This window comes from Anas acuta, chromosome 15, assembly GCF_963932015.1.
Source record: "Anas acuta chromosome 15, bAnaAcu1.1, whole genome shotgun sequence".
NCBI lineage: Eukaryota > Metazoa > Chordata > Aves > Anseriformes > Anatidae > Anas > Anas acuta.
In genome coordinates, this window is record NC_088993.1 from 4,520,829 (window position 1) to 4,546,213 (window position 25,385).

General features: G+C 39.2%; 1 long non-coding RNA gene across 1 annotated transcript in view; it reads left to right on the forward strand.

Moving 5' to 3' along the window:
• LOC137864887 (uncharacterized) overlaps nt 1-25,385 on the forward strand; it is a 186,168-nt gene that overhangs the window by 86,504 nt on the left and 74,279 nt on the right. Inside the window, exon 3 of the long non-coding RNA XR_011101679.1 lies at nt 21,266-21,452. This is a non-coding gene — a long non-coding RNA (uncharacterized lncRNA). The remainder of the gene's footprint in view (nt 1-21,265; nt 21,453-25,385) is intronic.

A 25,385-nucleotide genomic window follows, 5' to 3' on the forward strand; every position in this document is an offset into this window, starting at 1 on the left:
TTTTTTTACAATAATCATACACAGTAAGAGAGATTTAAATATTTAAGTACCTCAAATGCCTCTATGTATCATTGTATAACAAAAACAGTACTAGTAACCTTTGAAAGACTTTTTTATGCTTTTTAGTTACCTAATTTCCATGTTTTGTTGACTGCTTCTTAAGATTTGGCACAGAAAGCTGTATAACTTACAGACTTCCTTGTGTAGCCCCCTTGGTAGTCCCCTAAACATCAGTGAAACTAATTATGGGAAAGGAAATACTCTTCAGAACCTGTCTTCAAACATCCCATGATTTTAGTAAATGTAATTCTGGTGTAGAAGGATTATTTTTCAGAATAAATAGGGAAGCCTAATCAACTTTAACCAAACCATCCATTATTTTACATACCCCCATGGTGTTCCTTTCCAAGAAACTTCAAGCGATTCTCACATCGGAAAAAAAGTATTTTCATCCATCTGAAAGCTGAATGCAGCACAGTGAGCATGGTAGTCATGTGCAGGGAGGGCATTTTTCGTTTGTAATAGTTTGTACAGGCTTCACGTGTCCGAATTAAAGCCAGCTTTCAGGGAGGTAGTTTAGCAGGGCTCACAGCTGGTAGTACATATCCGGAGCCACTGTAACGGGAGGCGGTCTGTACAAGTCTGAAAAGGATTAGCTTGAGTGACTTCCATTTTCTCCTTTGGAATGGATGAACATGGTAAAGTAGTTATTTCCTGTGGTTCCATAGTATATGCAATTATGCCACTTGTGTGAATTATTATTTTTTTCCTCCAGGGAAGCCTACAAAACTTGCTGGGGTTTTTGTTTTGTTTTGGGTGTTTGTGTATGTGTGTGTGTGTGGTGGGGGGAAGAAGGAAGGGCTTGATTTTATCATGTTTTTTGTTTGTTTTAGACTTCATAATGATGTGTGACAGAAGTTCTTCTGCCTTTGAAAAAAACACAGGTTCCCAAGTGTTGAATTCCTTCAGCACTGAAAAAACGTGTGTTATGACAGAAACAAGCTGACCAACGTTTTGGTTGTATTCTTTGACAGTCTTGGGTCTGCCATGATGTAATTACAATATCAATGCATTTAAGAACCATTTGGAAATCAAATAGCCTTCCAGTAACCTGTAAGCTCCCAGTTACAGGTATACTGCGTGCCTGTGTCGAAGTGCCCACAGTGGGGCCTGTGCAGGGGTTCCCAGCCAGCTCTAGGCCCTGCCGCAGGGCACAGCACAGCCCTCAGTGCTGCTGATGCTGCCAAAAGGACACAGGTTTCATCCTGGGCAGAGTGGGGCCTGGCAGGGAGGGGAAAAGACAAGGAACAGCCCTGCAGCTGCCAGGGCAGGGCAAGAGGAGGGCAGGAGGGGCTCCGGGTGCCAGAGTAGACATTCCCCTGCAGCACAGGCAGGCCTGTGGGGGAACAGGGGAGAAAGGAGCCTCTGAAGGAAACCACTGCGCCCTTAGCATAGGCACCTTGTGCTTTGTGCTGCCACCCATTGTGTTATGGAACAGATTGAGTGGCACCTTCAACAGTAACAGGGGTGAAGGAGAGAAGTCTGGAGTGGTGTTAAGCCTCAGAGATTTTTTTAAAACTAACTTCAAAAAAGAAAATACCTTCATTTTAACATACCTTTTGTTTGTTTTACGAATTAAATTGTACCCTTTTATATACATATCTGTGTGAAAAGAATTTGAATTGGCCACAAATATCTGTATTTTTTTAATTGACTCACATGTGATTTTTTCCTTTGGAACAATGGTGTTCTTGGAAATTATAAGCCAGCTGTCTTCTGAACAGGTGAGCTAGCTCATTTTTTGACAACCCAAGCTAGAATTTTAAAGGAGCTTCTGAAACAGTTCTAGAACATATCTGAATTTTTATGCAACAGCATAGCTCAATAAATGTGGCATCTCTAAAGCATTTGTGGCCATGTGTACAGGGATTTGATTGTTCCTTATACCTAAAAAAAGATTTAACCAATCCATTGACATCAGCTAGGTCTAGCAGCCTTAGTCCTTGCAGCATAACAAATGTATGGAACTACATCAAAGACACAACACTTTTTTCTATTAATTTTGTTTTAGCTGTTTCCATTTGAAACAAATGTTCAACAGTAGCACGCTGCTGATTGCTGAAATGTGTTGACTTATAAGGACCAAAGAATCCTACAAGTTATGGATGAATAACAGCAGTAGAAGATTTTGGCTTTTCTCTGATTTGTTTCATTATGCAGGTGTGAACAACATGAACTCCAATTGCTTTTGGAACAACATTAATAGAGAAAAACACATCTCAGCAAGAAACGCATAATAGGATTTTATTGTGGTGGTTTGTTGTTGTTGTTTCATCATCAGGTGCAATGTTCTCACCTCTTACTTTCATAGATATCCACTGCTGGCCTTGATATTCACTGTATGAATTGTGGCTCTGGTGGCAATGCATTTCCACAGAGACAAGGTGATAACTCTTCTGTCTGGTTATCTTTTTTTCAAGAATAAATCTGGAGGGGTGGATGTGAAAAAATATCATTGGATCAATGGCTTTCCAAGTAGAAAAGAGGGCTACTGCAGAGAAGGATGTTTGTTTGTTTTCCTTTATTTTGGCAAACAGCATCTTTCATATTAGTTGTAGATTGTGCAGGTCACGTGAAGTGAAATGCAAAAGAGCATGAAGAAATAAAATGCAGTGATCTAGGGAAGTTGAATTGTGAATTATAGCATCTCATAAAAACTGCAATAAAGACCGGCACTCTAGTATAAAAACACAGGAAGAAACTGTCTATTTCCTGAAGAGATTTTAATATTGGGTCCAAGTCCTGAAAAGAAATACACCACTCCTAAAGTTAATACATAAGTTATTAAAGTCATCAGAATTCCAGGACTATTTTGGCAATCTTTATTGCCAGAATATTACATCTGTAGGGATGGATGTCCTTTTGAAGTTACTGTGGGCTTATAGCATAAAGAGTTAATGTCAATGAACCCTGCATGCACAATAAAAGCTACAGGCACCATCTAGAATCATACATGAGGTTGCAAAGAGCTTATATGATCTCAAGTTAATTCTTTGCCAGTCTGTAATATCAACGTTTGTCTTATCTAACTTTTCGTGCCTGAATCGACTCATTTTATTGTTGTTTTTCTTTGACTCCTCATTTTCTTTCCATTAGTCCCCTTAACTAGGCAAACGCTCCATGTTTTTGCAGGCTGCTCAGTTTTAGGGAAAAAAAAATGTAATGAAGTCAAATCTAATAATTGAAGTACATTAATTTACAAAGCACAAATGAAATACTGCTCCCTTTAACTTCATCAAGCAGCACTTCTCCGAAAACTTTGTCCTTTCGTTATTTTGGTTTGCTTGTTTCTCCATTGGAAAATAGTTTGTTTGTTACTGTACCTTGATTTCTTCCTCTTTTCTTACAATTTGTTTGATACTGTTCTTGTATTTCTTTGTCTTATAATGTTTAAAACAAACAAACAAAAAAAAAACTACCTCACTCTAACTCCTAACATTCCTTTTATTTAGCACAATAACAGGTTTAACTTGAGGTTTAACTGTTTAACTCGAGGCATATATTTTTCATCCAATTTTTACTTAAACAGTACTATGTCTGCTGACAGTGAGGTTTGAACCAGTCTGTGTCTTTAGGCTGCACAGTTGTAGCGTTTCTCTTTCCGAAGGTGAATTTGGTGCATTACAGGTATATTTAGCATTATCTGAAAACTGTAAAGTTTCTTAAAATCTTTCACTGACACATCTTGACAATAAAGACTGCATGTTTGATGCCTGGTTAGGAATTGTTGCATTTCTGCAAAGGCTTGGCTACTATGTTCTGGTGTCGGGGCCTGGATACAGTAAAGGTTACTCTAAGTGGCCACTGGCAGGATCCCTGCAACTGCAATCGTCTGGGTGAGGAAAATGCTTGTCTTTGCTTCCCATTTTATTTCAGTAGTGTAGACCCCACAGTGTCATCAAAGTTCGTAACACACTTGCAAGCAGAATGTGAACACATGAAGGCAAAAATAAAATAACCAAGTGAAGCTGAGAACCGGAAGTACATTTGATCTAAAAATCAGTCACCTTGTATGTGTTGATATTGGAGTCTTTTATTACAAATATCTGGAGAGACGGTGGAAAGAGTGTGATAGGAGAAAGTGAATTCAAGTGAAGCCTGTAGGAGTTGCATCTGCTCTTGATGTTAATCAGTCTTTGAAGACTGCAGGAGAGGAGCTCCAGCCTCACAACACTGCGTTGGAACTTGGCAATGTAAGCAGATGTTATCTTATACCCAACAATGTATAATCTAACAAGGCTAGGCATATGGGAAAAAGTAATCTATTGAAAAAATGAAGTCCAGAATTGTTTATCTGCTTTCCTAACAGGGAAGCAATTGTTGCATTTTTTTTCTTTTTGTTTCCCCCTTTTTAAAAAACTCATTTTAAATAGCTGTTGACATGAGACTCAATGTGCACTGCAGTCTGTTTAACAACTCTGAACAATATAAAGTCAAAACTGGAGGTATGTGAATCATCTTTGAAGTAGCACTTGAGCTATTTGTGTTTTGCAGATCATGACTTCTCTTTTTGCCCATGGATTTGCCTTTGTACCCTTTGCACAGGCCTGCTATTGATGCCAGGAGAGAACCTGTAAAAAGGACATGCAGAGTAGTTCTCCATATGCTCTGAAGTGCTACTCGCAACTGACAGAATTAACTGATCCTGGGAGCGTAGATCTGCTGCTAGACAAGTCTGATCGCGTACACGGAGATCTGATTCTTTCTGTATAGAAAAAGATAGAGGCTTATAAACACTAATAGATGTTGTCAAGGATCAGACTGGTACTTTGAGGCAATGAAAGTTGTGAGATTTCAGGCTATTAACGTGTGCCTCTTTTTTTTATCTTGTCAGGAAAAGGGATAAACCTCATATTATAAAATTCAATAATTCAATGTAGGACCAACAAAGTATATTAAATTACTTGAAATTAGATTTCTTTGCTTTTAAAGTCTACCCATTTCTTCTCAGATCCTTTCCTAGCATTGCATATAATGCAGTTCTATTATTAGCCCAGTTGACGTCTGTTAATACCAGTTTCACGGCATTTCTATTCCATATGGAAAGGTCCTCAGTTAATCACCTCTTCTGTAATAGATGAGCAATACACTTATTACCTGTCTGGCTTTTCTGGTTATGATTAACTGATCTCTGGACTAAAATCCATGTCTTTTGAGTCATGGTTTAATAGTGCAATGTTTAACCTTGCAATTTGTTCAGATGCTGCCAAAGCAGTTCTGGATTGAAAGAAATGTGTTCAGTTTTAAAACTCTGGCTGGGGTAAACTAGTGAACCAAACAGAATGCCTAAAGGCTTTTTTGACTGTAATACTCATCCTACGAGATGAATTTATCTCTCAGAAAAACATTCAATGCGAATCAAAACAGCAGGGCCAGAACCCTGAGTTTTGGTGTGGCTAGCTCTGAGCAGCACCATGCCACTGCCTTCCCACCCATGGCCCACCAGTCCCAGTCAAGCTCAGGCCCTGACTGGAGCTACTTGGTGGGGTGCCTGTTTCCAGCCCCATCTCCTGAGTGGTTTTCTGGGGTTTCTGAAAAAAAAAAAAGACACCTGGCTTGCTCAGTTGCCACATCTGCTGTGTGCTAGACTGTCACTGGCTCTGCTGTGTTGCTGTTGCACAGGTGCCCCAACTGTGAGTTCATGCACGGGGAGCAGTCCTGATCCTGCTGCTCCCCAACACATATCTGATCTTTTCGGATACCCTCCCCCTGAAGGCCCTTTTTATGTTTTCCCATTTGTACCTCAGCCTGTATGTTTTAGGTAATACAGGTAGTACAAGGTTTTTTCTGGACCTTTTGCTTGATCTTGGGTTTCCTGAAGGAGCTATCCTGTTCTGTCCAGCCTGTTTCTTCTCTATCTTTGAGCAGGCTGATGGCCTCTCAATATCAACTGATTCCTGGTCTCAAATCATCATGTGGAAGCCAGGTGCTAGTCACTAGTGAGTCTAAAGCCAATTTCTGTAGAGATCACTTGTGGTTTTGCCACAGTCATGAAGTAAGGTAGGCAGAGTCAGCATATATTTTACATTCCTGTTATGACAGTTTCTCCTACTAACAACATTTTGTGAGGTTAACTTTTGTCAGTGCCACGAGTAGAAGAGACAAAGCCTTTTGCTTAGCAGATTGGCTTAGTTATACATAGACAAGTCCTTTAAATACTATCTTGCTCTGCAGCAGAGCTGCTTATTCAGTTATCAGGTTTACCCCTACATAAGAGTAGGACTCTCTTTAAATATGTGATGACAAGTAGATATGTAAGGGTTCAACTGGTGTAGGAATTTTACAGCTGTGAAATGCAGTTTATGATTATTTCGGAAGGGGACTAACCCCTCTATTGTGCATAGTTTCTGTTTATCACACTAATAAAAGGTTTGTACTGGTAGGTATAACTGCCTATGTGGTATTCTATAGACTTCTATCTCTAGCTGTGTTTTTGAAAGAAGAGAAAATTATAGAGTGAGAACAGAACAAGAAAAATAGGAAAGAAAGGGGAAAGAAAGAGAGAAAACATGACAGTTGCATTCTAATACAAGTTACAAAGTTGAAAGGGTTAATGTTGCTGTTCAGCAGTTAAATTCTTATTTTCATAGGCCAGAGAGAGAAGGGAACTATCACTACTTTTACTACCTGTTTGGATAGCACACGTTATCTGGCTTCGTGTTATGGACTGTGCAATAGAGCATGCTATGCCCTAAACCATGTGCATACTTAAATAACAGACAAGGAGAACAGAGTTAACACCTAGAGGACCTACACTGAATCCATGGTTTGTAAAAATGCCAAGATTCATACTGCTACCCCAGTTATTTCTGTACTGATTTTTGTTTGGTAGAGAAGACATAAAGACGTAGCTAGAGTAACTGTTGTTCCATGTTTATATCAAGTACATGGTGTTCACTGAGAGATCTGAGCACAGCCAATACTGTGAGTATAAGAATGGTTCCTGCTTTTTTTGATACAATTTTTTTTCACTCATTTGTACATATTGTGTAGAAGTATATTTTTGGCTTGTAGAATTGATGAATTTCTGACTCAGAAAAGAAAATTTCATTTTAATCTTGATGTCACAGTACTATGACATAGTTTACCAGTCTCTAGATGTAGAATAGCCATATTTGCTACATCCATTGTGTATAAGATGTACTTACTCAGTGGGTTAGCACTGCTTACAAAACCCTAATATCAATGCATCTAAACCAGTTTAAATCTGCCTACTAAAATAATAGGCTTTGAAGTGGGAAATAACTTTATAACAGCAATACAAATCTTTGTGAACATCAGTAGTGTAGCTATGATTGATCAAAGTAGCATAACCATTTTGTCTTATAATAACTGGGTATGCAAGTACTACTAAAGTGATCTTATGGTTGAAGTTGCTGTAGGCAGCTCAGCAATTAAATTCCAGACAGCAGATTCCAGCCAACTCAAGTTATCAGTCCTCTAGATGTAAGGACTAGAAATAAATAGCAGTGGTGTAATGTGCGTAACAAGGTCTTCAAAAGTATTTGAATTGAGACACAAGGAGGAGAGTCGCAGTAATATGATCTGTCTGTCACTGAGTTGGAAGTGGAAGCATGGTCCAGTGCTTAGAGCAGTGGCTGAGAAGATGGTCATGTTTATCCTAGGCTTTGAATACCACGTCTGCTTGGTGTGACTCTGAGAAACTCATTTTTCCTTTGCATGTCTGACGCTCATCAAGCTTGTCCCTGTTGTCAGTTCTTTGGAAGAGGAGGGCTATTCTGTCTGTGCAAAATGCTGAGAGAAATGAATTCAAATCATAAGGTGAGGACTTTTGCATATAAGTGGGCAAATTTTCCTTTTGAAAGGAAAACTCAAAACCTTACATTTGAAATTGCATTGGTTTTTGATTCTTCCACTTCTCTCAAATAACTGCTTGTTGGTTTTTTATGTGTGTTTTCATTTTTAAAGTTTTTTGTAAAAGATTTGGAAAGACTCATAAGAACATGCAAAGTTTCATAACATAGGTAAACATTCAGCTAATAAATTCTCCCACCTCAGCCTCTTAGGTATTCATGAGGTTAGAAGAATAATAATAGCAGTGAACAGAACTATCTGGCCCAGTTCTGCTAGCAGACATGAGAGGAGAAGTTTCATGGGGAGCTTCATTTCCCTTCTCTGTTCATACTTGGCTCCCTTCTAAATGTTTGGTAATGTTGGCACTTTAATTAATCAAAACCAAGCTGCTTGTACTTAAGATGGTTATGTGAGCTATTTGCTTATATGAGGGGTCAGATTTGTTTTGTTAGCTTTACAGCACACTGAGGCAGGATCTTTTATTGTATTAAAGATAGCTTAAGTTCATACATATCAGTCCTAGTTACTGATTTTAAAATTCCAGTAAAATGCTAAGAAAAATGCTAATTTTAATAAGGCATAAGGCCTGACTAAACATCATGGCCTTGAATCTGTCAAGTCCTTGCTTTGCACCACCTAAGCTTCCTGTAGTTACTAAGGCTTAGCACTAGATTGAAATGGAGAGATTAATTCCTGATTTTATCCAAAAGGGGTACAATGACATAGAGCCTCATTTCCACTCCTTTCCCTTCTTTTTGGAAGCTCATGGATTATTTTTTTTTATTATTATTATTATTTATTATTATTTTTTTCCCCCTGTATTTCTAATAGATATTCATAAGGTCTAAATGTGATCCTTACTATGCTAATAAGGGTAAAACTCTCTTTATACTAATTAATGTGATGGCCTTGAATCAGTGTTGTTATTTATGCTCAAATACATTTGCCAATTTTATCCATAACTGTCTCTTCTCAACTTCCCTGCAAGTGTCTTAGCATTTGGCATCCACACTGCCAAGAACAATGCACCTGTTTTAGCCACACGTTGCAGTTATGAAGGAAACACAAATCAAATGTTGTTTGATACCAACTGTTTCCAGATGTCCTTATTAGTCCAATATTATTTGATTTAGCAAATGTAGCCCTGCTACTTTATTTAAATGCCACTGAATCTGTTTTTAAATCCATAGGGTGCCAGAAATACCCTGTTGTTATTCCCTCTGCACATTTTGACAATCATACCTAAAATTGTTTTTGCACACAGAATTGACAAGATTAGGTTACAATTAGATGTCTTGCTGGAGTTTGTTTGCAACTCTGTGAGAGGAAAAAAATCTTTCTGCTCATGAGTGAGTTAGCCAGTTGTACTTCTGCGATTGGCATGTAACAATTCATGGAGTGGTGGGTTAGAATATGATTTTAACGATTCAACCAGCATTGATATGTTTAGACTTAACACAACAATGCAGCACACACACATATCTTCTATATAAACCTAAAGGAAATAAATTCTTATAACCCTTCTCTCAGAACCACAAAGAATTCCACAGTAGGTCTCATGGACCAGATAGTAAGGAATTGTATTTCCCCCTTCCCTTCACCCACCACCAAACAATCTCATTAATTAGGCTTAATCACAATATCTTTTGTTCTGTAAATAATTTTGATTTACTTTCTACCTGTAAGGTTCTTGAAAAGTTTCATTTGACCATGCCATTTCTAAACTCCACTGTTCGAGGATTTTTCTCTAGTTTTACTGTGAATTTAGAAGAGATCCACTCTGAGGGAGGATTATCTGCTATCTACCTAATGCACATTTTGCCCCTTCTCCTGAAGTAGTTAGTGCTGAGGGCTGTGAGAGCAATCCTACTAAAATAGATGGGCCTCGAGTCCAGTCCAGCAGACGTGACTATATTCTTATTTGTTGCTGTCTGTTAACAGCATTATTCTCCTTGAATTTACTGAGCAGGAGAACAGTAAGTGACAGAGGAACAGATCCTATGCATGTCATTGTAACTTCACCCAGTTTCTTGACTCAAACTGAAAACTACCCAGCTTCCTGTTGTAGGAAACACATTGTGGAAGCGTCCATAGTGAGCTGGAGCCTAAGATGAGCAAAGATGACCAACACCAAGCAGTTGCATGAATGGAAATAGTATTGTGTGGGTGGTGGTTTTACTTAGGTGGGCACCTGAGCTCTACCACAACTGCTCTCTCACTCCCCCTCCTTAGAAGAAAAGGGGAAGATGAAAGTATGCAGAAAAGGTAAAAAACAACTCATGGGTTGAGATAAGGATAATTTAATTAAAGGGAAAAGGAAGAGGGAAGAATAAAACAAAACAAATAAAAAAATCAAAAAAATAAAAACCACAGGCCGCACAGAAGCACAGAGAGGAAGAGAAGAATTACTCTCTACTTCCCATCAATGAGTGGTGTTTGACCACATCCCAGAAAGCAGGGGATATACGCAGTGGTTGTTTGGGAGGACAGACATTCTCATAAGGAGAGCTCCGCTGTCCGTCCCCCCACCCCCTCCTACCCTCTTCCCCTTTTCCACTTTCTGTTGCTGAGTGTGACCCCACATGGCATGGACTATCCCTTGGGTCAGTTTAGGTCAGCTGTTCTGGTGATGTCCCCTCCCCATCACTTGCCCACCCACAGCCTGCTGGATCTTTGGGGCTTGGAGGGAGTCCTGATGTGGTGCCAGGATCGCTCAGCAGCAGACACAACACTGGTGTGATACTATTGCTGCTCTAGCTACAAGTGCTCTAGCTACAAGTGCAGCATCACATGGCAGCTGAGACCTCAGGCTCGGGGGTCTGCAGGCACCAGAGGAGGCCTCTCGGAGGCCCAGGCAGCTGATGGGGGCTTACCGTGAGAAGAGGCAGCCCCCGGTCTCTTCTCACAGAGCCCACCTCTGCATCCTCCCAGCCTGCTACCTCAACCTTTCCACAGAAACCCCATCCATGGGGTTGGGCAAGCCTTGAGGAAACCGAGAGAGAGAAGTCTAGGAACCCTGATGGGATTCCCCCATGAGCATGGAGGGAGCTGGCTGATGCCATTGCAAGGCCGCTCTCAGCAATCATTGCTTGTTCCTGGCAACTGCGAGAAGTGCTCCAAAGGAAGCAAATGTCGCTGCCATCCACAAGCCACGCAAGGAGGAGGATCCGAAGAATCCCAGGCCAGTCACACTCACCTCCTTCCCTGGGAAGGTGCTGGAACCTCTCATCCTGGAAGCCATTTTCAGGTGCAGGAAGGACAAAGAGATCATTGGGAGTAGACAGCATGGATTCCCCAAGGGAAAGGGGTGCTTGACCAATGCGTGAAACGTTTGTGATGAAATAATGGGCCCTCTGTTTTCTGAGTCTTTCTATGTATAAAGTGCCTATCACCATATTGATAAACAGTCTTGGGTGCCACTCTGATGGCAGCAGTTGTGAGGCCAGTTAGTACCCTCAGCACTTCTGTCTCTAGCCACCAGTGGAGAGCTGGGTAGATGTTGTCTACCTGCTCTTGAGGAAGACTTGCAACACTGCCTCCTGTTAGCTCCTCCAAGAGAAGCTGCTGAAGTCTGGACTGGATGAGCAGACAGTAGGATGCATTGATAACTGAGCCTCTGAGTGGCTGCACCCAGAGGCTGGTGATGTCAGAAGGTGTGGTGGTTTTACTCAGGTGGGCAGCCGAGTTCCAGCATGGTCACTCAGAAAGTATGACACAAAGAGCTCAAAGTTTGAGATAAGGATTATTTAATTACAGGGAAAAGGGTGAGGAGGGAAAAAAATAATAATAAAAAAAAGCAAAGGCTGCACGGAAGGACAGAGGAAAAAAAAAAAAAAAAAAGCAGTTACTCTCTACTTCCCATCAATGAGTGATGTTTGGCCATGTCCTGGGAAGCAGGACACGCAACGGTTCTTTGGGAGGATAGATGCTTCCACCACAAGAGCCCCCCACACACGCTCCTTCCCCTTTCCCACTTTTTATTGCTGAGTGTGGCTCCACATGACGTGGAACATCCCTTGGGTTGGTTTAGGTCAGCTGCTCTGGTGATACTCCCCATCTCCTGCCCATCCCCAGCCTGCTGACTCTGGGGGCTTGGAGGGAGTCCTTATGTGGTGCCAGGATTGCTCAGAAGCAGACACAACATGGGTGTGATACCAGTGCTGCTCTAGGTACAAGTGCAGAGCACAGCACTGTATGGGCTGCTGCTGGTAAAGTCAACTCTATCCCAGCCAGACACAGAACATTGTGAAGGCTTGGGGCAGCAACAGAAACATGCAAGACCGAAATGGTTTACTTTTAGCTTTGATGAACACTCCTCAGCACTGAACATTAAATGTTCTGCTCCCTTAACTGCATGCCCTGTCACTTGGGCTTCACTAGAGAACTGTAGCACTAAGGACCAGGGTTACTTGCCTCAGTGGTGGGACCAGCCAAAAGCAACAGTGTTCTATTTTGAAAGAGAAAACTATCACTCTTTTACAAACAGTGTACCTGAAACTTCTGCGGCCTGATGCTTTATTCATATTGAAAGCAGTCATGATATTCTTGTTCCCAAAATAGAGCACTGCAATTCTCTGATGGTGTCTCAGGTCTTAATATTCTCCAGGCTGTAAGAAGGCTCATAAAGATTTAAACTTAGGTAAAGGCTTGCACCTTTCCTTTCTCTATTCCAAAAAACAACACTTTTCAGACATGCTGTGAATAGTATATGATGGCTGAGACTGGACTAAAAATGAAAATCTGTAGTTTATGTAAGACCTATTTTTTCTTGTTTATTCTACCTTGATTCTTTGCACTTACACAGCTTTTTCTTTGGATTCCAAGTTGGGCTTCTATTCTCAAACTCACTGGTCTGAAGATGCAATAACTGCTTCTGTGTACAATAAATCCTTCCTCTTCATCCACCAAATCCTAAATCCTCTGAATGCCTGAATCCTTCTTACGTGACTCCTAACATTAGCCTTGTAGACATATGCATCTATGTTTCAAGTAAAGTAATAATCTCAAAAGGGATCAATAGTGGTTGAATTAGAATTTCATAGGAGTTTTATCTTTGTTGTCAGTACTTTAAGAGTTAAACTACTGCTGATGCCTTTAGGGGAAAGAAAATCACAATAGAATCTCATGGCTTATGTTATTTTAGGTATGTTTTTTGAGTTACTGCTTCCTCTAGCTGAAAAAATGTAATTTCTTTATTACTGTGATAAGTTTCTGTACAAAGGGGGGTTTGATCATTCCTACCATACAAGGATGCCATCTTTTCTGATATGATATTCATATCAGAATATAATGAGGCAATTCAATCAAAGGAGGAAAAGGGAGGTACTGCTGATCAGACAGTATGTGACCACAGAAATATACCACCGTGTGTCATTAGGACCTATGTAAATACTACTGCCTTTAATCTTCTGCACTTATGATTCCTAAAAAGCTTCATCTAGGTTTGTGGTTCAGGAAAGACCAAGGTGTGTCGGGAGTTCTGTTAATAAGGTGCTTGGTGTCCATAAATACCTGTTTTTTATTCTGTGACACCAATGGAAAGGGGTAGATGAATTCTCAGACTAGAAGGAAATTGTATCTGGTACTACAATTCTTCATTGCATAAAGAATATTTAATTTTTCTTACCAGCTTATATAATTATCTGCTTTCCTGTCTGTGGAGTGGCTTAGGACAACTTCGGCTGTGTAGAGAATGTGGAAGGAAAAGAAAGCAGAGCAATGCCAGCTATTTCTTCCTCTGGGGAATAACAAACAAACAGAAAACAATTGATAGGACCATGAGAATGCAGCTGCTAAATACTTTTGGTTGTCTGATATTTCTGACATGTCACATTGCTGAATGCAAGATACACCGGTGCTTCAATAGATCTGTTTAAAAATGTGTAAAAAGATCATATTTAATTCAACTAATGGAGAAATAAAATAAAATAAGTTAGGACAGTAGTTTCAGTAGGCATTGCCAGCACTACTGTATTTATTTTTCCATTTTTATTTTTAACAAATGCTATTACTGTAAGGGGTAAAACCGATAGATTTACTTTCTTTGCTGTTGCAGCTTAGGAAAGTTCAAGAAGTCAGCTGTCAGAGTCTGAAGCTCTTGCAGGCTAAAGAATTTCAATTTCAAAGTACAAGAGATTGAAGTCTTGAAACAAAAGATCATCAAACACTAATAATTCCTGACTGTTGCTGGAGCTGTGAAGTGGGTAGGAAACAGTGCCTCTTTTCAAAGGGCAGTGAGTGTGACAGTGAATCTTGCACTCAATTAATTCTGCGGGGGAATGTAAGGATGATATGAGAGAACGCAGATGTGAATGAACAGACCATTTAAGGCCACTGGATTAAAAAAAACAAACAAACAAACAAACAAACAAACGTGAATTCCCACAAAATTGCTTTCAAAGTAACAGAAGTTCTAGCAGGACTGCTCCTCTCATTTCCAATGCAAGTCAGAAAGCAGATTTTCTTAGTCTTGTTATGGAAGAAAGTGTAGTTTACTTAAGAACCTCCATGATAGCACATGCCAGCTGCTAACAGTAAAGTATATTCAATTTAGCATACATGTTGTTAAATGTACATTGCAATATATATGACATTCATAGATTTTATGTTTAAACTACAGGAAATTAATATTAGGCAGACCAAAAATTGGAATTTTCACCTTTGAATGATATTTTAAATTCAGCCTGAATTACTTAACAAATTTTGTCCTCTCCTAAACTAGACTTTGGTAAGTGTATTTTCCAGCAAAGAAACTATTTGCCAGAAAAATTGCAAAACTTTCTCTATAGTGACCTTTAAATCTTCTTTGTTGCTGCTTTCCTAGACAAGCTTTTTCAGCTTTTAGATTTCGTTTGCAGATTTGTTTGTAGATTGAGTAGATTTACTCTGTTCCCGGATATATTATGTTGCATTTGGCTGTATTAAAATGCATTTTTCAGGTTGCAAGTGATTCAGATCTCTCTGTAATAGTAACTTCCTTTCTGTTTACTGTTGCACAAAGATTTGTGGCAACAAGAAACTTTTCCAGTAAAAAAAATTATGATATCGTTTTACTGCTTTACAGAAATATGAAATGATGAATGATAAAATTATAGAATATCCCAAATTGGAAGGGACCCATAAGGATCATCAAGTCCAACTCCTGGCACCGCACATGTCTACCCAAAATTTTAGACCATGTAACGAAGTACACAGTCCAATAGCTTCTTAAACTCCAGTAAACTCCAACAAGCTTATTGCAGTGACTACTTCCCTGGGGAGCCTGTTCCAGAGTGTGACCACCCTCTCAGTAAAGAACCTCTTCCTGATATCCAGCCTAAATCTCCCCAAAGAGGGGACCAAGCTCTTTCTCTGACCAAAGTCTGGAAAGTAACCAGACTCTGGTTTCTACGTATTAACAACAGCATCTTGAAGTCATTCATTCAATCATTTTTTTCGTGTGTCTTCTTTACATCGTACAGTGGAAGTCAAGTTAAAAGACAAGGTATAAAGCCTTGTCATTGCCTCTATAACTGGCCCAAAACTGCTTAAACATACAGACTACGAAGACAATAGATTTGCAACAACACTTTCTACACAAATGTGCTAAGTGGCTTTTTTTCATTGCTTGTAATATCCCAGATGAAACATTTAAAGGCTTTCTATAACACTAAGCAGAATGGTAAGTAACCTATAGTTCTCCAACTCACATTTTAAAATAATAAATAAATAAATAATCTATGAATCTTTTAGATTTCCTCTGTCTGTTGACAGTTTAGCAAAAAAAAAATGACTGCACACTCTCCCCCCCCCACCAAAAAAAAATAATTACTAGTTCTGAAAGCTTTTTTCTGAAAATCCTTTAAGTCATTGGTGTATATTCTCTAGGTTTGTTTGTATATAAAAAAGTTGAATTTCAGTAAATGGTCTCTACTTTCTTTTGAGAAAAGATAGCCTTTACATTCTGTACACGAAAAAAAAAAAAAAAAAAAAAAGAGACCCCTGCTTTGTTCTTGTTGCATCTTGATAGCCATGCAGAAAAACAGATATTTTCATCCAGGCTTGTTGAGAATTAATTATTTTCTCAGATTCCAAAAAGCTTTTCACCATTTATTTCTTAAATTCGACTCCTGCACTTCATGGTTCTGTCCTCAGCATGCTTTGGAAGCATCAAAGTCATCACAGGAAACATGGTTCTTTTCTCCTCTGCAGGCACTCAGATAATCTTCCAGTTAAAATTGGAATTTTTGTTTAAAAAATGTGTGGTTGGGAGAGGATGCTAGTCTCAAGCTGGTTTCAGTTAGTGGCTGCAGAAGGAGGAAGAAATGGCATTTTCCCAAAGTGCTGGGCCCTGTTTGGCTGTCCTGGCAGCAGGGTAAATGTCCTGGCTGGGTGGAGGGGGGAACCAGAGCTAGCAGAGCTCCTGCAGCCTTGTGCACAAGTACCTGGTGCTCAAAGATGGAAATAAGATTTCCTTAAGTGTTGGAAAGAATTTTGCAGTGTTTGTTTTAATTCAAGAGCCTGCTGGAAGTCACCACAATGAAAGCAAGACTCAAGAAAAGGACTGGCCCTACAGGGATATCCTTGACACTTGGTAGCTTTGATGCAATTTCTTTTAATCTACATGTATTTCCCCCAGTAAATCTGAGCTCTCTGTACTGTAAGTTACTTTATTCTAAGTCCATTGTTTGTGGTCTTGAAAAACCTGCCCAGAGATATTATAAGTCTGTGGTGTTTCTTGATGTGCTTGCTTTAAGGAGAAAAATAAAATGGCAGCTTCATCTCCAGACCTGAAGATCTTCTTGTATGGTGTGGTGTGTTTATATAATAACATGTGAACACCTACTTCTGCAGGATATGCTTAAAATTAAGACCACCTTGTACTAAATGATTTCTCCTATGAGCTGAGTGATTTTGAATGGCAAGCTGTACTAATCAATAGGAATTGCTTAGAGTTTGTGGAAGGTGAATCTGGTCCAAGATTCTTAGGAGAAAAATTACAAATTACTTAGGCCATGTGGCTTTATCAAAGGCAAGTGGATGGACATCAGTAGGAGTCCTGTTTCAGCTTGAATTATCTGTGGTTCATGGGAAAAATGAATAGATATTTATAGATATAGCATAGATATATCATAGATATATTCATAGATATATCATAGATATACAGAACAGTAGCTTGTATTGTGTGTTATATGTGCACTGACATACACAATTTATGTTCTGCTTCTCACTCAAAGTTTGAAGTGCTAGCTTCTTTGACTATTGTGGAAAATGTGCCAGAACACTAGTGAAACTTCTCCCCAGCACATTTAGTAGCAGGCTGCTGTGAAGAAAGCAAAAATAGCTTGGGTGTAGCACAGTGCTAATCTGGCTATATTGCTCCCAAAATGAAGTTAGCTTGACTACAGCCTGCAAGGCTACAGGGAGCTTGGATATATTTCCACTGTATTGCAAGTGCAGAGAGAGATGGTACCCAAAAGAAAAGAGAATTTATATGCTGTATATCAGTAGATACCCTATAAACATCACAAAGGGCAAATTACTCAAGAACTTTAATCAAGTGACTGAGTTTGTTCGGATAAAAAACCTTTCAGCTCTATTTTCACTCTGCTCCCATGTTTGTGTGATTGCTTCAATTTGCATTTATGGGCCTAACATATTGAAGCATCAGCACTCATATCTAAAGTCAGCAGTGTTAAGACTGTGCACTAGGAATTTTTATTTAATCAAAATACTAATTTATATATATATATATAAAAGACAGTGGATTGATGATAGAATACCAAGGAGCAAGCAGGCCACTTATTTTTTTTTAAATCTCTTAAAGCATTACATTCATCTCTCCCTGTTTTTTGTGGTTGTTTGTTTTTTCTTTTTTGTTATTATCAATTTATTGCTTTTACCTTTAGAGTGAAGGCAAAAATAAACCCCAAATCTTTCATGGCTTTTCTCAAGACAGCAGCAGTCATTGCTAAGATGGATTTGGAGGTGTTTTTTAAATTTGTTTTAAACAACTGATAAAATAGGGGATGAAATAAGACACTTTCAAAATCTCTTAAAAAGTCAGGAAGGAATAGTCTGGATGATCAGCTATGCAATGCAGCATTGCCCTCTTCCATTTTACTGCAGTGAGGACTGCTCATGCAAGTTCCATGTAGTAGTGATTCATCTGTTATGTGAAACTGTAGAAGAGATACTGTTTTTGTTTTAAGCAAGCAACATGCACAGAAAGTAAGGCAACAAGGTGCTTGGGGCATAGTCCAAATATAAAAGTAAAGGCAACCAAAGCATAGTGTACTAACTGGGCAAAACCATCTCTGATTCAAGAAGCCCTTGCAGTTAAGTGGCAGAGATATGAGGACGAGCTACACAGGGAAACCTGCCAGCACTGTTCCCTGCACTCAGAAATGGTGAGTCATCATGAAATAAAAGTATCATCCGTAGTAATAGGTGCCAAGATTTATGATGAGCTGTTTTGTCTGTCTTTTGTGCCAAGAACAAAGTCTCGTTTTTCTCAATTGTCACTGGGTCCATTCAATAGCTTTTTGAGCTGATTAAATTTATAATATTTGATTTACTTCCCTTTCCCCCGTTATTTTTTCTTAATCGACTGTAGATAGTAATAGCCATCTTGCACACTGAGAAACCATTTATTTGTAGGAATGCTGCTTGTCCCTGAAGTGAGATTCCACTGGTCTCAGTAGTGGATTTTTGAGGCCAGTCAGACTGAACATGGAATATACGAGTGTTTCCACTCATCTGAAATGAGAATAGGCACTGGTTGAGCAGAATACTTGTAGCTGATCTGTCATGCAATGAGTTTGTATGCAATGGTTATGTTTTAGTACCATAGTACTTAAAAAACTTGTGAACAGCCATAGTTCATTCTGTTGCCATAATGCTCAACCAAGCCATCTCCAACATGGAGAGTTTCTAGCAGAGTTTTTCTAGTCTTTGAAGTGCATCAAGTGCTAGTCTAGCCCTCTAAAGCACTGTGTGTGAGCATAGCACAAAAGAAACACAAAGTACTACATTTTTCAGCAGTTCCACTCCATCAAATCAAATCCAATATCCTCACCTTTGAGTGTATTATGGAAAAAAAAAAAAAAAAAAAAAAAAAGCAGTGAACATGAGAGGGATTGCATGAGAGTCCAGAATCATGTCTTTATCCCAATAGAAAGCCTGTATATCATCTCCTGCTTCATGCATATTACAATTAGCACAGCTAAAGCAAAGTAGCTACAGAATTGAGAATTGTCACCTTACCACAAACCTCCCACAAAGTGCAGGTCATACAAGGAAAGATACAGCAGGACCTAGTTTTGTTTCTCTTTTTGTCTTGAGCAAATCAGACTCAGCTGTCTCAGAAACTTAAAAGGCTTCGTATATTTCTGGGTTCTAGCTGATGGCAAGCTGAACATGAGTCATGGTATGCCATGGCAGACAAAAAGGCCAGCTGTGGTTTGGGGTGCCTCAGGCATGGCACTGCCGAGGTCAACGGAAGGGATTGCCCTGCTCTGCTCTGCCTGGTGCAGCCTCACCTCGAGCACTGCATGCAGGTTTGGACACCACAATATAAGCACGTAAAACTATCACAGTGCATCCAAAGGAGGGCTATGAAGACATTGTAGGGTCTGGAGGGCCAAGCACATGAGGAGCAGCTGAAGTCCCTTGGTTTGCTCAGCCCAGAGCAGAGCAGGCCGAGGGGAGGCCTCATGGCGGCCTGCAGCTCCCTCACGAGGGGAGCGGAGGGGCAGGCACTGAACTCTGCTCTCTGGGGACAGTGACAGGACCCAAGGGAACGGCATGGAGCTGGGTCAGGGGAGGGTCAGGCCGGGTGTTAGAGAAATGTTCTGCACCCAGAGGTGGCCAGGCACTGAAATGGGCTCCGCAGGCCATATGGTCATGGCCCCGAGCCTGATGGCATTCAAAAAACATTTGAACAGCACTCTTAGATAAATGGCTTAATTCTTAGGTTACCCTGCATGGAGCCAAGAGTAGGACTCGATGATCCTTATGGCTCCCTTCTAATTCAGGATATTCTGTGATTCTATGATTCTATGATCTTTGGATGGCTATCAGTACTTAATCTCAAATATGCTGCAGCAGGGAGTACAAAAGGCTAGTGCATATTTCATGTAAAGAAAACAGGAGTTATGAGTTAACCTGTGAAATGAGTGGTGCCCAAAACTCTGGAGCATGTGAAATAATAAAAAAATCCACTCTGTGGTGGAAAGGCCTTTAGGTTTGTAGCTGATTGTTGCTTGGGGGGATTTCCTACTTAAGTCTGTAATTTTACAGATTTTTTATAGGCACTCAGGGAGCTAAACATGTTTATTCAAGTGATGAAGAAGATAATATGAAAAGGTGAGGAAATTATTTTCCTCAATGAAGACATTTTGCTTTTTTTGAATGGCATGCCTGTTTCATAGTTTTGAGATATGTACATCATGATCTTGAGAGTACATTGGTATCTACTGCTACATTTTGCTCCTAATTACTTTACCATTGTTTGAAGAGCTCTGAAAAAATCTTAGAAAATTCCTGTTACTGTCTTTGGATCTGTGTCAGATTCTACAGCCAGCAGTAAATTTTTGTGATTTGGGATAATGCACAAGCATTATAAAAGGCTATATTCAGACTTAAAAAAGGAGTAAGGTGAGGATGGGCATGGGGAAGTTCTTAACATCAAAGACAACAATCTGCCATCTACCTGCAGGAGACAGAAAGTATCTTACCAATTTAAAATCAGAGAGAAGGGTATTCATTTTAGGTTTATAGAGTTGAAATGGAGTTACTTTATGGCTAAGACTTGTTAATAAAAGTACATATATATTGATTGGAGCTGATAATGTTGGTTGTTGTTAATTGTTCTTGCAGTTGATAATGTTGGTAATGTGGAGTAATGTTTGCAATAGGAATCAGGGGATTTTAATATTTAGTCAGTTCTGCCATTGATTTTGTCAGGTTTTGTCAGCACTGCACCTCCATATCTCTTAGGATAAAAGATGTGCAATAAATTTGTTGGTAAAGATCTAGTAGATTGTAAAAATTTGCAGGTAAAATTGCATAATCACAAGATTATGATTATTTGTATCATTATTCTACAACAAAATACTTAAAATTAATATGATATTTTTTCTTAACGAATAAGGAATTTTACTTTTTATTGAAAAGTTAATTTGCACTGGGGGTAAATATTTCTTGTTCCCCCAAAGGAAATATTAATTTATTTTTCAAGGTTTCATTAAACCATGTCATGTCTTCAGCTTGTCTCATTTATGGTCAGTAGCTAAATTATTTATGTCACTTCTTCTATTGACATAACACCACTGCACATAAAATTAAAGTCAAAATCCTTAAGTGGTTCTACTGTAATTTTTATATTGATTACTTCTGGGATTTTTTGCAGGTCTGTCTCTTCTGGCATAAATTATTGTCAGTAGGATTAACAAAAGTAACAGCAGAGAGCAAGGACTCGGCCATGCACTCTCCAAGCAGTTGTTGTACAGATTGCAGTCAGAGCATCCAGGGGAAATTTGATGCAAAGCAGTTACCAGTCCTTGCCAGGCCATTACCAACCTGCCCTCATAATGGAAGTAAGTATGTGAATATCAAAGGTACAGGGGCCCTTCTCCCTGTCTGTTGTCCTGAAGAGGTTTCAAAAATTTGGTTAAAGAAAAAAGTAACAAAGAAAAACTGGAAATTGTTACAAGGATGTAGAGAGGAGGAGAAATAAAGGTTTTGCACGTGTGCTCAGGCAGCCTGGATTTGCAGGCAGGAGTCAACAGGATGAGAGAGGAGAGATTTATGGGTAAAATGTTAAACTGGGATTAAGACACACAGGTTCATCTTTTGGCAAAAGCTTCAAGAGTGCAGTCAGCTCATACACTCTGTGCTCGGGGTGCTTCTGCAAATTCGAGATAATAAAGTTCCTCTTCGCTCACCCTTGGCTGGTATTGTCTGCAAGGAGACTAAGCTTTTGGAGAGGGAGGCTGTGTTTCTCTGTATATTGTGTGATGCCATGCACAGTGTTGTCCAGATTCTAGAATTGTTAAATCAGTGTTACCACCTTTATATGCTCAACACTTAGACACATTTTGGATCCGTAATTTATCATCATTTTCTGGGATGGAAGGGACTATTACCAAATTTTTTTTCTTCCTGAATAGAGAGATTTGATTATTTTTTTTCTTTTCTCTTCAAGGTTAGCACTTTGCATTATATATATTTCAAGGCAGGGAAATTGCTCACTTGACAGCTGTGGATAAAACATGAAATTTTAGATAATGTTTTAAATTCACCAGGGACAAACCTGCTTCACGGTAATTTATAAATTAAACTAAATTCAAATATTGTCTCCTGGCATGTAACTGTAATTAGAAAACTCTCTTGAAGAGGAAAGAGATGACTGATATACAAATTATTTTGCAGCTAAAAATAGGAATGTCTAGAGTTTGGGTGATACCAGACAAGTCACGTGTTGAACAAGCTTTCTTCATTTTGCACTTAAAATTTTTTCCCAGCTCACCAGCTTGACTATCTTCAATCTTGCAATGTAAAAGTAAGTGGGGAGGGAGTCATACTATGAAATGTTGAGTTATTTGTGACTGCAGTTTCTTCAGAGAAATTGATTTCAGGCTTCCCTCTTTTTCCACCTCCCTTGTTTCTCTGTTACCTGTCTTTCTAATACCTGAAGGAGAAAAGAAAAAATGCTTAGAGAAAAGCTTTTCATACTAGGGAGTTTTTACTTCAAAGCTGTTCTATCTTTCTTTTCTTGGAAAAAGAAAAGAAAGGAGCTGGTGTTCCTTACGATAGCACCAGCCCACTCACTCTTGTGGGAGGAACATGCAAATGGTATGTGAGGCCTTGCAGGAGCTTTGCTTAGAAACAAGGGCTGAGAGCCTCTGAACTGCCCTGCACTGCTGAGCATCTGAGTTTTGGCTTGCTTTGCTCACTTTTCTTCTCAATTCTTGTCTTTCCAATATATTTAATTCAGCGCACGACAATCCTATTTGCATTCTTGCTGTTCGCCTGCTCTGCCAGTTTATTTCATTTGAATAGTTGCTTACCTGTCACTAGCTGCAACATTTTTAGGCATGGGGGAGATGGAGATTGGAGATATTTGTGTATTTTTTGTTACAAGATTTGTAGCTGCTTTCGGGCTCATGAACAAGGGCTACACTGCCAAGTAAATGCCACTGGCTGTTCCAGTTTTACAGTTCTGATAAAAAATAAAAAAATCTCTGCAGTGAGAGAATCGTTCATTCAAGCACATGAATCAAAAAATAAAAGAAACAGAAATATCCTTTGCAAGTAGGAGTGTGTGGTAAAATATTGCCAGCAGATTACACTTTTATTCGATTTCTTTGTTAGGGGCATGTCAGATTTTTTTTTTACCTAAATCTGCTAAAATGGTATATGGAAGGACAACATATTTTCTTCACCTTTTACCTCAGAGCAGTAAACATTGTTGCTGGAGACCATTAAAACCTAGTTGTGTCAGCTCCATTTCTAACTCTGGCACTCTTTCAGGGTTAAGCAGCACTGATATAATATGAGATGACATCAGTCAAAAACTGCTCCAAATTCAGGTACAGCAGGCTCCAGGGCAACCTGTATTCAGTAGGTTTCTAATTCTGACCTGTAATTGCAGGCATTTTCAGAAGCTTAATGCTTTCCAACTGAGTTTTCCTTACTCCACTATAACACAGAAGCAAATCTACAGCTGTGTTGCAGCTAAAGGAAATGAGACACATGTGGGAAAGTACCTGTCTTCTGTAAGCAAAAATTTGTAAAATTTGTATAGTCTTCAACATGGGAGAGGTGGTACTTGGTATTTTAGAAGATAACCTTTGGAAGGATGCACAATGACTCATATACCCTTTGCTTCTGAAGCAACTTTGCTTCATACACATTTGCATAAACTGAAATCTTCTACCACCTACAACTATAACTGGGCAAATAATAATGATAACTAAGTCATTCACCCAAAAAGACGGTTATCTTCTTGCAGGGTTGTGGTAGTTATGAAGGAATGCTGATGAAAGCAAGTGTTAGCATTTTGCATTTTAAAAGGATGTTTTACATATGTTTCAAAAGTAAAATAACTAAATGGAAAAGGACATTAAAACATGCAAAAACATGTCAGAAAAAAACATAGTTTTCTAAACAAAACTGTTTCAAGGTTTCTAATTCAGAAAGTTAATCTAAAATCTCTTTTTGAAATTGTAATTATTATAGGAGTGCAAATGTTCAGTTTTATCTAAGACCAGTGGGAGCAGACTGCAACTGTGACATGGTAGAAAAATAGATAAGATAAACACTTTGGCACGTGTAATTAGAAACAGAAAAAATATGTTGGAACAAAGATAGCAAAGTCACTTCTATTCACTATAAGGGTTCAAATCAGAAGAATGTGTACTTCAAATATAAGCTATGTTTAGACCTGCTGGTAGCCTTACTAGCTGTGTGAAGTATAACTTCTTGCTGGAAGATGAAAAACATGTCAAACCTCCCACCACCAAACACTTCACCATCACTTTAATGAATCCTCAGTTGCCAAGCATTGCTGATGTTTTACTGTACAACATTCCTGACAAATTATGTTAGTCTCACTTTATTAAGCTTTTTACTTCCCTTGCCAATATGCAGGAGCTACCTCAAAAGGTTCTTTTTTGTTGTTTTTGTTTCAATACATTTGCAAGGTAGTTTCTGTTCTCTGAATGTTGTGGATTTTTTGTTACATGGTGATGGATAGGCCTTTTAATATTTTAGCAGAAATTGTTCCAATAAACTCCTTTCCCTAACGTATGGTATCTGAACTATGATCATAGGCAAAAGAGCTGATAAAACACCTGGGTTTGAACTTTTTCTATTTTTGTAACATAGCCGTCAGCTGTCAGTGTTTTCTTTTCTGCATCTTGCCTTAAGAAAAATCCTCTATTTCATCATTGGAACTGTTTTGTCCTTAGAAAACAGAGCTTTGCCTATTGTGTTGAAGGGAGAACCTGGAGGACAAATGATTCTGCTTGGTTTAATATACAGCGGTCAATACCACCAGTCGTTACTAGCAGATTTGCTTCACCTATGGAAACCCAAAGCGTGATTAGGTCCTTGTCATTTTTGAGTAATGTAGTAGGAGAGTAGTAATGAAGATAAGCACCTGTTGAATTAATTGCAGAGAGGTACAACTGAAACCATACAGCTCTTTTCCAGACTTCAGGTGATGAGGTTATTTGCAGGCTAATTAGCCTTGTGGGGACTTTAGGCTGAATGGAGGACACAAACAAGGCCTGTTTGAGGCCTGCCCGTGGCATGCTGATTGCAGACAAGTGTGTGCAACTGCAGGACACAGCTCTGCTGGGGCAGGGAGAGAGGTTGCTTCCAGGTGGTGCTGGGGTTCAGTTCCCAGCTACAGGTAGGAGTGCTTGTGTTCAACTTCCTAGCAGTGCCGCCAGGTCTAGAACAATGTTATAATTTTCTTTATGTTATTTGGTCCCTTACCTTCTCTGTTGTCAACGTTTGGGCTT